The sequence below is a fragment of the Podarcis erhardii genome (genome assembly GCF_964252035.2).
Source record: "Podarcis erhardii genome assembly, chromosome: 2".
Classification (NCBI taxonomy): Eukaryota; Metazoa; Chordata; class Lepidosauria; order Squamata; family Lacertidae; genus Podarcis; species Podarcis erhardii.
The window spans coordinates 43,304,815-43,316,214 of NC_138498.1; positions in this window are offsets into that span (position 1 = coordinate 43,304,815).

Sequence of the window (11,400 nt, forward strand, 5' to 3'; positions counted from 1 at the left end):
TGTGGCAGCAGCAGGAGGCCCCATTAGCTAAAGTGGTGCTTCAGGTTAAGAACAGTTTCAGGTTAAGAACGGACCTCCGGAACGAATTAAGTACTTAACCCGAGGTACCACTGTATTACCTAATATTGCAAGTTAAAGATGGAAGAGGGTTTCTAGTGTGGATTGTGCTGCTGTTGTGCAGCTGCTATTGTGCAGCTGCTGTGCAGAAGTGGGAAATGTTTTGGGAATCGAGTGGCAGGAACTAGTATTACTCAGGGTCAAACTACCTGTGATGTTAGCTGTGTACTTAAACAAGTGTTGATTTATCTTTGCTCTATCTGTTCACCTTTATCTTTGAGGAAAAAGCCACGGGGCTCAATCTGGAACATCCTTCTGCATCAGAACCTGCCCCTGGTTTTCTGCTGAACATTGCTGTTTGTCCTTGAAAGGATCATGTAGATTTGGCCCTTGGCAAACTTCTAATAGTCCAGGAGGACCAGGATCTGAGTGTCTAATAAACAAACCAATGTGGGTTTTCCTTGGGCCAGTAATTCAGCTAGATTGGGGTTCAGCTGGAGCCACCATAGTGCACCACCTCAATGCCTTGGCTAGCCTAGCTCTTACTGCTTTGTGCTTTTTCACAAACCATTGTGTAAAGGCTGCCATAATTGCTTGGACTATTATTAGGTTAGGGCATATAGTGAGCTGATTTGCTTCTCCAATGTCTGTCCCTTTCAGGCTAACATTCTCTTGTTTCCATCCACCCAATTTTCTTTTTAAGTTCAGGGTTAGTTTAGTACCATATCAGAATATTTACTTGCATCCCTAAAACAGAGGTAAGATCATATTAGTATAAGTCAGTGAGCCTGGAAGTCATGTGCCAATATTTCAGGATTCCAGGCAGCTTTTTTTACTGAGCACAAACTATGGCTGGTTAGTCTTAGATGTGACAACAGCTGCCTTCATTGTGAAATGTCACATCAGCTGTCATTTTTCTGTTCCAGTCAAGCATGTTTCTTCCTCTGTTTCTTGGTGAGGAAACCATGTGATGCCTCACAGACATTTAAACGGGGGTCGGAGAACCTGTGTTTTTCTAGATTTTATTTGATTACAACTCTTCTCATCCCAGACCATTGGCCACGCTGGCTTGGGCTGAAACTGGAGTGCCACAGCATCCTCATCTCTGAACTAAAAAAAATCACCTTGCTTATATGTCCCTTTATATGTACTGATGAAGCAGAAAGCATCTCTTAGACCATAACCTTTGGCTCTCCAGCAAGCATGGCTAATGCATAGGGATGATGGGAGTTGTAGTTCAGCAACATCTGGAGGGCCAAAGGTTCCCCACCAATATTTTATTTTATTTTTTAAAAAAAATAAATTATTAAGAGTTTTTTTAATACAATAAAGAGAAAAAGCCATCATAAGCAAAAAACAAACAAAAAAGAAAAACAAACATAAAATTTAGCATCGTGTAATAACCAACTTTTCTTCATTTTTGGACTTCCTCACGTCTCTCGCTCCTACTTTCCAAATTTATAAAACTTTAACCAGCAATTTATCACCTTATTTCCATTCTTATTGTACACATTTCCAATATTTTGTCCCTAACTTTGAATATTTTTATCTAGGTCTTAAATATCCAATTTTACCATAATATTTATTCAAAATTTATTTTTCTCATAAACTTCACTCATTCTCATAGTCTTTTCACCAAACTTTATGGTGCCCTGTTATTTTCAAATCCCTCATCCTTCTTAACACTCGTATAATTTACAGTGTTTTTGTAGGTAGTCCTTGAATTTCTTCCAATCCTCTTCCACTGCTTCCTCTCCCAGGTCTCGGATTCTGCCAGTCATTTCTGCTAGCTCCATGTAGTCCATCAGTTGCATCTGCCATTCTTCCAGCGTGGGCAAATCTTGAGTTTTCCAATATTTAGCGACAAGTATCCTTGCTGCTGTTGCCCCACCAATATTTTAGACTTTTTTTCTGTCGTATTATCTTCCCTGTACATATGCTGCTCATAGAAAATGATGCTTTTAAGCTTAAAATGCTATGCTCTGCCATTCCACTTTTCAACCAGACTAATCATGGCTATAATTTGCTGTGCTTTTGAAATGCCACTAGGGGATGTTGTTGCAACAGATTTCCTGCTCATGCCAATTTACATACAGTATTGGGGACTAGCAGAGAGCGAGCATAGGAGCTCAAAAGAGCTGTGCAAAAAGGCAGGGAGAAAAACAACTGAAGGGTGCAAAGAATCAAGTTTAGTTGAACTTCTGTTTCAAAAATCACGGGTGGTGTTGAACCTCATTTTTGCGTGAGCGCATGTGCAAGGAGATTTATCTTCCCTCTCCTTCTCCTGCATGAGCCCAGCACCATCTCCAAATCTTTTCTGGAGAGTTGGGGGAACTTTCAGAACAGATTTAGGAGGCACCCAGTAGGAGGAGAAGGGGAGATCAATCCATTGCACAAAGAGAAATCCTTGCTCTAATAGAGCAGTCTGCTTAGCACTATATGAAATACTACCCAATATTTATTTTTAAAAAATATATAGGTACAGTACAGGAAAAATACAAAAATACTAATAATGGTTACTCACTTCTTCCAGCAAATAACCTATTTGAGCATATGATTTTCCTCAAGAACACTTGTAGACAGTGTTTTGTTGTTGTTGTAAATAACAAAATGGCTGTACGTACTCAAATCATAAAATGCCTGTCCCACCCTGCCCTGCTTTCTGTGGCACCCTTGCCCTTTTCTGTTGAAATCATGATGAACTTTTCATTTTAAAAATTGATAATAAAAATAAAAAATGTTTGATATGCTATGGATGCTGCTTATTAATTTGAGTTTTAAAGAATAAAAAATGAAGATTGCTGCAAGGACACCAGTCACAAAATGGCCACTGTGGCGTGAGTGGCATAGCACAAAATGGCTGCCATGAGGGCAAGGCATAGCACAAAATTAGAGTACTGTCGCTGCTGCTCCCCTTCCCCTCAGTCCTGCCGCCGCCGCCGCCGCCGTGCTTACTGTGGGAAGTCAGCTATGTCCTACTGGCCCTGGCTGTGGAGATAACACAATATTGATTGCCCTCCCCTACAAACAATTGTACTGTTGTTGTCTAATAACAGCATGGTGAAGGCCACACAACTTTTCCCCCAGAGAAGCAACTATGACAGCAGGGACGCCTCCTGAATCAAGGTAAGACACTTTTCTGTTTAGTTAGGTGCCAATTATTTGTACAACTGCAAAGCTTAAGAGTCCACAATATTCCTGCAAGGGAGGAGGATTGAGAGAAAACCAAAACCGCTTGGCCCTACCTTATATGATCTCCTTGGCCACCGAGCCACCCCAACAAGTCCAGGAGCCACCAGTTGCCATTGATATTCTTTTACTCATTATAATGGGTAGCTAGATTAAAGAACGTCAGGCCTAGCCTATCTGTCATGTGTGAAAGGGGAACGGGGGGCTGGAAATCATATACTCCACTATGCTTACTTTCATTATGTCACCTCTAACAAACCATTAACAAATGCTTTAACGAATCTCCTTTAACAAAAATTACAAGTGATTGCAAATTTGCCTGACATGAATAGGTTGTAAAATGATTCATGTTAGAGTGGGGAACATCTTCAAGAAGAGTTTATTTATGTCTGCAGAAATGGAAATTAAGGATCTCAGCTTTTCAGAGCCATCATTATATAATCCACACAAAGCCTTCCTAGAAATTTAGAGCAGAGTGAGACAGAAAACATTCTGGGTTGTCAAATACTCTTAGTGAATGCACAGCATATGCCTACACTGGCTTCTAATTTCTGGGCCATGCCTGCCATAGAAAGAGCATGATTAGTGGTTTATCTGAATGGAGAATATTGTACAGCACCCCACTTGGTCACCTGTACTGCTTTTCTGCCAAGTTGTGTAAGCTGTATAACAGGACAGTGTCATCTGGGCATCATTTAAAAGGCAGTCCCTACGCTTGTATATGGACCCAGACCACGTTCTAGAGCAATGATCCCCTGTGGTCTGCCCAGTAGATCCTTTGATCTGAAACAGAACCAAATACCACATTTCTGGAGCAGTAGCAGCTCCAGCCCTTTGAAAAGAAGCAGTAGCACAATGGGCGGCACCTGCCCCTATAGCAATGACTATGGATGACCTCTTTTTGCTCCCTGAAACAGAACTAAACCTATCCCTGACCCTATAAGCAAGAGAGGGAATTTACCCGCCCAGCATATCCTCTTTTTTGGAAGGGAACAGGGAGAGAATCTTTTCATCCTTTTTAGGGAGTATCTAATACAGTAACCCCACAACTTAATGCTCTGGGATAGTCACAGTAGCCTCTGTCAAGATCTTGGATGTGGGGGTGGTGGTTCAGGGTAGTCATTCTGACTTTGCTTGATGTTGCCTTTGGGTTTACACTGCAACCTCAGTGTAAATTATGGGACTGCTGTACTGTACTTCTATAGCAGTGGGAGTATGGATCTGATCAGTATACCTAGATAAAGGCCAAGGAAAATCTCTTGTTCACTGCTCTGAATTTTCTAAAGGAAGGACAAGGAGTTGCTTGTATCCGGTGTGTGCATGTAGAAGAGATGTTCCTGTGAATCTCCTCATGGCCCTGCATTTACTGCAGGAGTATTAGTGCCATTTCAGATTCGGAGTGGAATTTCAGAACATTCTTTGGAGTTCCTACGAAAGCCTTTTGAAGCTGCAGTTGGGCTGCTGAGGACGGCTGGCTGAAGCAGGGCCAAGTCCCTCCGATGCACGGCCAAAGGGCATGGGCAGCTGTGACCCTGAGAGCAGATGAAATTTCTCCCTGAAGGAAGTGGTGCCCTCTAGCTAGGGAGCTGGGCCAGAGGTTGCTGTGAATGTGGCTCTGCCGAGACCTGGTACCAAGCCAGCTTGAGACTTATCTCCACACGTCTGGCTCTCAGCCAGCACCCTCCCCTTACCACGTTCTGCTGTGGGAACATTCTTCGTCAAGCACCAGAAACGCTTTGCTCTGCCTAATAGCTTGCACATGGTGGGCGGGCCTAGCCTTGGGAATGTGCAGCTTAGCTACTCTGTGCTAGTCACGTCACATCTCCCCCCCTCCCTCCCATAAACCAGGCCTCACTGCATTCTTGGGGGCTGGACATGAGTTACCCTGTTGTCTCAAGGGGGCGCAGGCTGGCTGCCACTGAGAGGATTCAGACTAAATCCATGGGCTGTTCAAGGAAAGGAAATGTGTGTCCCTAGTTCTGCTCTGCCTTTCAGAGTTATGAAACCCAGCATAGTAAAAGTCTCTGACCAGCGGAAATCAGCAGCAAGAGACTCCTCACATTAAGCAGGGTCTGCCTCTGGGGTGGAGTAGCTTTCAATGCAAGAATCCCATACACAACAGCACTGAGGTGCCACTGCCTCTGCAGCTATACAGGGACCCCCTCGACAGCAAGGTCCAGATGCAGCTAAGTGTGGTCACCATGGATACAGGAATGCACAGAAATGGGCTTGTTCAGTAAGGTTTCTAGCAGGAACTCTTGGGAGACTACTGTTTTCAGCTCGATGACTTGATACATTTTCCAGCCTGATACTGAATTAGGAATTTGTGCACTGTAAGAGCTTACATATTTCTCTTGGTTCTGTTGCACACTTTATTATGGCATTGGTGTGCATATATGTTATAGATCCATTTCATTTGGGGCCTAGGCCCGGTTTTCATTCGGAATCTGCCTTGGTCCCTCTGATTACTTCTGTCAGGAGAGAAGCAGGGGAGTGGGCCCCTGTTAATTCTCCTTGATCTCTCAGTGGCTTTCAATACCATTGACTGTGGTATTCTGCTAGAGCAGCTGTCCAGGTTGAGGATGGGTGGCACCTTGTTGTAGTAGCTCCAATCCTACTTGATCATTTTTAGAGGGTGGTACTTGTGGAGTATTCAGCCCTGTGGGGTATCCAAGGTGGCATTCTGCAGGGTTCAGTCATATCCCCCATGTTGTTTAACATCTATATGAAACTACGGAATGAGGTCATCAGGAGTTTTGCAGTATGTTGTCTGCCATATGCTGATGACACACAGCTCTACCTCTGCATCTCCATGTGTGGCAGTGGATGTGTTAGATTGATGCTTTGCCTCAGTAATGGACTGGATAAGAGCCAATATACCTAAGCTTAATCCAGGCAAAACAAGACTGAAGCACTGTTAGTGGGTGGTTTGCTAGACTGGATGGATGGGAGGTGATCCGCACACCCTCTGAAGGAGCATGTAGGTAGCTTGGGGCTTCTTCAGTTCCGACTGGTGCTGTGGCCGGGGGCAGCCAACTACTGTTGTCTGTGCTCTGGTAGTCTTTATGTTGGACTACTGTAACATTGGGCTGCCTTTGAAGATGGTTCAAAAGCTGTAGCTGGTGCTTTCATCTTGTATTCTTATGCTGTAATCTGCCCTGTGATCTTCTGATGAAATAAGAACAATGTTAATTTTGGTGCAACTGCACTAGTTACCAATAAGTTTCTGGCCCCAGTTCAAAGTGCTGTTTTTGACCTGTAAAGCTTTATGTGGCTCAGGACTCCCATACCTCAAGGACCACCTGTCCCCACATAAACTAACCTTGACCCTGTGATCACCATCTGCGCCCCTTCTTCGTGTGACCCCTCCCACAAGAAGTTCAGAGGATGGCAGCATGAGGAAGGGTCATTTTAGTAGTGCCCCCCCACTTGTGGAACGTTCTGCCTGGGAAGACACACCTAATACTATCTTTATCCAGTTTTAGGCATCAGACTAATACTTCAATTTTGTGAGCTGGCCCTTAATTTGAAGGGTGTTGTGGCCTTTTTTAGTAGGGTGGGAGTTGAAATCTTGCCTTGTTGTATATTTGTGTTTTTAGTCTTTTATTTGAATTGTGATTTTAGATTTTTTTACTGTTGTTTTTAATAGAAGTTACTTTGAGGTACTTTGTAAGAAAAGTGACTGACAAATACAGTTAGCAGCAGCAGCAGCAGCAGCAGCAGCAGCAGCAGCAGCAGCAGCAAGATAATGGTTAAATTCAAATAAGATATTTGCTGGGTTTAATTTCCACCTGTCAGTTATGTGCTATAATCCAAATATCTTGCTCCATAACAGACTTGCATGATGAGTTGTAGATACTTAATGGGGTGAGAGAAATGCATTCTTCATGTAGGCACTGTAATCTGTTATTAATAGGATCCTCGGTCTGGCATTGGAAGCACGGTTATAGGAGCAAACCACAATGCACTTTGACTCAAATGGATTATCCTGCATCTGTGTTGCACTGGAACCACTAAGGCCCTGTTCCCCCTTTTCTTTGAAGGTGGGTCTGTTTGAACATGTCACCATTTCTGAAAAACACAGAAGAGCATGCACACTCTTTGTCCCAAACAGTAAAGGTTATTCCACAGCAACGTAGCATAAGCTGCTCCAATGAAGCCTCTTTGAGGTTGGGGTTGCTTCCCACTTCCTTATTTGCCCTTCTAGTAATTCCCTTATTTCATTGGTCCAGCAGAAGGAAAGGACATGACTTAAGAGGTGGATTGCACCAGTGGCCTGACCACAATCTTCTTTGTCTAGGGTTGGTTTGTTCTTTGTAAGTGAATGAGAGAGGAAACAGAGACATAAAGGAGCAGCGTGTGCGCGCGCACACACACACACACACACACACAAAACAACTCGTGGAGGAGAAAGACAATAGATGCACACAAATTAAAAACAAAAAATGTAGAAAGGGCTAATGGTTTTCCTAGACTTGAAAAAGAGAGAAAGTCTTGGATGTGTGTAGAGGAAAATGGACAGCAGGAATTTGTTTGCTCAAACCCCTGATGGGAAGTACTGTATCATAAGTATCCTGGAAAGGGGGTGGGATTGAGGTTATGAGGATGAATGCCATCACAATAACGCTCTCCAGACTCCACTAAAAAAGGGAAAGCGGGGGAAAGACACACATATTTCTTTTTACACTCTCAGCGGAAGAGAGGGAGAGAAGATGTAATTTAGTCCTTCATTGCTTCTGCAACTCCTCTCCACTCTCCACCTACCCCATGTACAACGACACTCCTATTCCAGGCTGTTCTAGGATGAATGTCTCTCATTCAGATAAGTAGATAGATTTTTCAATGAAAAGAACAGATAATAATTGAATGAATGTCTCCTTGAAGGAGCTTGTAATTTCTTTTTTTTTTTATAAATATTTATTAAAGTTTTTAAATATAAATGAACAAATAATAAACAGTCTTACTTCTATCACAGACATAATTTCATCACTTCTTTGGACTTCCTCACGTCTCCCGCTCCCATTTACATCGTTAAAAGTTTTTTCCAAACAAATTATCAACTTGTTTACAATCTCATGTCCACTCATTCAAATATAATCTAGCACTTCTTCCAAAAAATTTTATATTTTCTTTAGTCTCACTTATCATCAAATTTCAAATCTAATTTAGTGGTGGCCAGTTTTTTATAATCTAGCATCCTTCTTAGCATTCAACCAAATTACAATGTTTTTGTAGATACTTCTTGAATTTCTCCCAGTCTTCCTCCATCTTCTCTTCTCCCAGGTTACGGATTCTGCCTGTCATCTCGGCCAGTTGCATATAGTCCATCAGTTGCATCTGCCACTCTTCCAGTGTGGGTAGATCTTGAGTTTTCCAGTTTTTTGCGATGAGTATCCTTGCTGCCGTTGTTGCATACATAAAGAATGTTCGGTCCTTCTTTAACACCTTCTGGCCGACAATACCCAGAAGGAAGGCCTCTGGTTTCTTAGTGAAGGTATACTTAAATACCTTTTTCAGCTCATTATATATCATTTCCCAGAAGACCTTCACCTTAGGGCATGTCCACCAGAGGTGAAAGAATGTTCCTTCGTTTTCTTTACATTTCCAACATTTATTATCAGACGAATGGTATATTTTGGCAAGTTTAACTGGGGTCATGTACCATCTATATATCATTTTCATTACATTTTCCTTCAGAGCATTACATGCGGTGAAGTTCAGCCCAGTGGTCCACAACCTTTCCCAGTCCTCAAACATAATGTTATGCCCAATGTCCTGTGCCCATTTTATCATAACCGATTTAACCATTTCGTCTTGTGTATTCCATTTTAACAGCAAGTTATACATTCTAGATAATACCTTAGTCTTTGGTTCTAACAATTCAGTTTCTAACTTCGATTTCTCCACCTGGAACCCTAACTTTTTATCATTTTTAAAAACTTCTTTAATCTGAGCATAATGTAACCAGTCTCGCACCTTATCCTTCATTTTCTCTAAACTCTGCAATTTCCAATTGTCTCCATCTTTTTCTAATATTTCCCAATATTTTGGCCATTTAGCCTCCATATTGGGTCTTTTTAGGGCCTTAGCCTCCAGAGGTGAGAGCCACCTTGGAGTTTTATTTTCCAGTAAGTCTTTGTATTTTGTCCAGACATTAAACACTGCTTTCCTGACAATATGGTTCTTAAAGGCCTTATTGATCTTAACTTTGTCATACCATAGGTATGCATGCCAACCAAAAGCATTGTTAAAACCTTCCAAGTCCAACACGTCAGTGTCTTCGAGAAGTAGCCAGTCTTTTAGCCAGCAAAAAGCTGCGGCTTCATAGTACAACTTTAAGTCTGGCAGGGCAAAGCCCCCTCTTTCTTTCGCATCTGTTAATATCTTAAACTTAATTCTGGGCTTTTTGCCCTGCCAGACAAATCTGGATATATCTTTCTGCCACTTCCGGAAGCACTCCGTTTTGTCCACGATCTGTAATGTTTGAAACAAAAACAACATTTTTGGCAATACATTCATCTTGATAGCAGCAATTCGGCCTAACAAAGAAAGCTTCAATTTTGTCCAACTATCCAAGTCTCTCTTAATTTCAGACCAGCATTTTTCATAATTATCCTTAAATAGACTCAGGTTTTTTGCTGTTATGTTTACCCCTAGGTATTTTACTTTTTTAACCATAGTTAGTTCTGTTTCTCTCTGAAACCTTTCCGACTCTGTATCTGTCAAATTTTTTCCCAACACTTTAGTTTTCTGTTTATTTAATTTAAATCCTGCCACCCGACCAAAATCCTGTATCAGTTGTAATACTCTTTTCGTACTAGATTCTGGCTCCTGCAGAGTCAAAACTAGGTCATCTGCAAAAGCTTTCAATTTGTATTGTTTCGCTCCGACCTGAATCCCTTCCACCAACCGGTCCCCTCTGATCAAGTTCAAGAGCACCTCCAGAACCGAAATAAATAACAAAGGGGAAATCGGGCAGCCTTGTCGTGTTCCTTTTTCAATTTTGAACTCTTCTGTGACCACATTGTTAACTATTAGTTTAGCCTTTTGTTCTGAATATATTGCGTCAATCCCATTCTCAAACCCCCGTCCCACTCCCATTTCATTCAAATTTCCCTTCATAAATTTCCAAGAGATATTGTCAAAGGCCTTCTCCGCGTCTATAAAAATTAACACTGCTTTTGTATTTATATCTGTTTGCAAAAGTTCCAAAACGTCAATAATGTTCCTAGTATTTGCAAACATATGTCTGCCTGGGAGAAAGCCTGCCTGGTCTTTATGAATTACTTCATTAAGAACTCTTTTAAATCTACTTGCCAAAATGTCTGCAAATATTTTGTAATCCACATTCAGAAGGGAGATGGGACGATAGTTTTTAAGTTGTGTCTTTTCAGCTTCAGATTTTGGTATCAATGTGATAAAAGCTTCCTTCCACGATTCCGGCGCCTTCTTCCCTTCCATAATTTCATTACAGACCTCCATCAATGGTTGGATCAGATAGTCTTTTAGTGTCTTATAATACTTGGAGGTCAGACCGTCTGGCCCTGGAGATTTGCCCAATTGCATGTTCTGGATAGCTTGTTCAATCTCTTGCTGTGTTATTTTGTTGTTCAGGATTAATCTGTTTTTTTGTGACAACTTTGTTAGTCCATTTCTTTCCAAAAATTGTTTAATCTCAACCTCATCTTGCGGCCCTTGAGTGTATAATTTTTTAAAGTATCTCTGGAAGCACTTTCTAATTTCCATGGGGTTCTGGATATTTCTTCCTTCAATTTCTAGGTTTGTAACTGTATTTAGTTTCTGTCTCTTCTTCAACTGCCAGGCTAGCAGTTTCCCACATTTGTTTGCCGATTCAAAAGTTTTTTGTTTCATTAATTTAATCTTCCATTCTATTTCTTGGTTTATCAATTTGGAATATTGAGCTTGATACAGTTTAATTTCTCTCAGAATCGGCTGTGACTTCGGATTTGATCTTAATTTCTTCTCCAATTCTTTGATTTTCTGCAAAATCTTATCCTTCCTTTCATTTTGTGTTCTTTTCTTTACAGTGTTCTGTTGTATCAAGAACCCCCTCATCACAGCTTTGCTTGCGTCCCAGATAGTTCTTTTTTCCACCGTAGTGTTCATATTTATTTCAAAATAATCCTTTAGAGT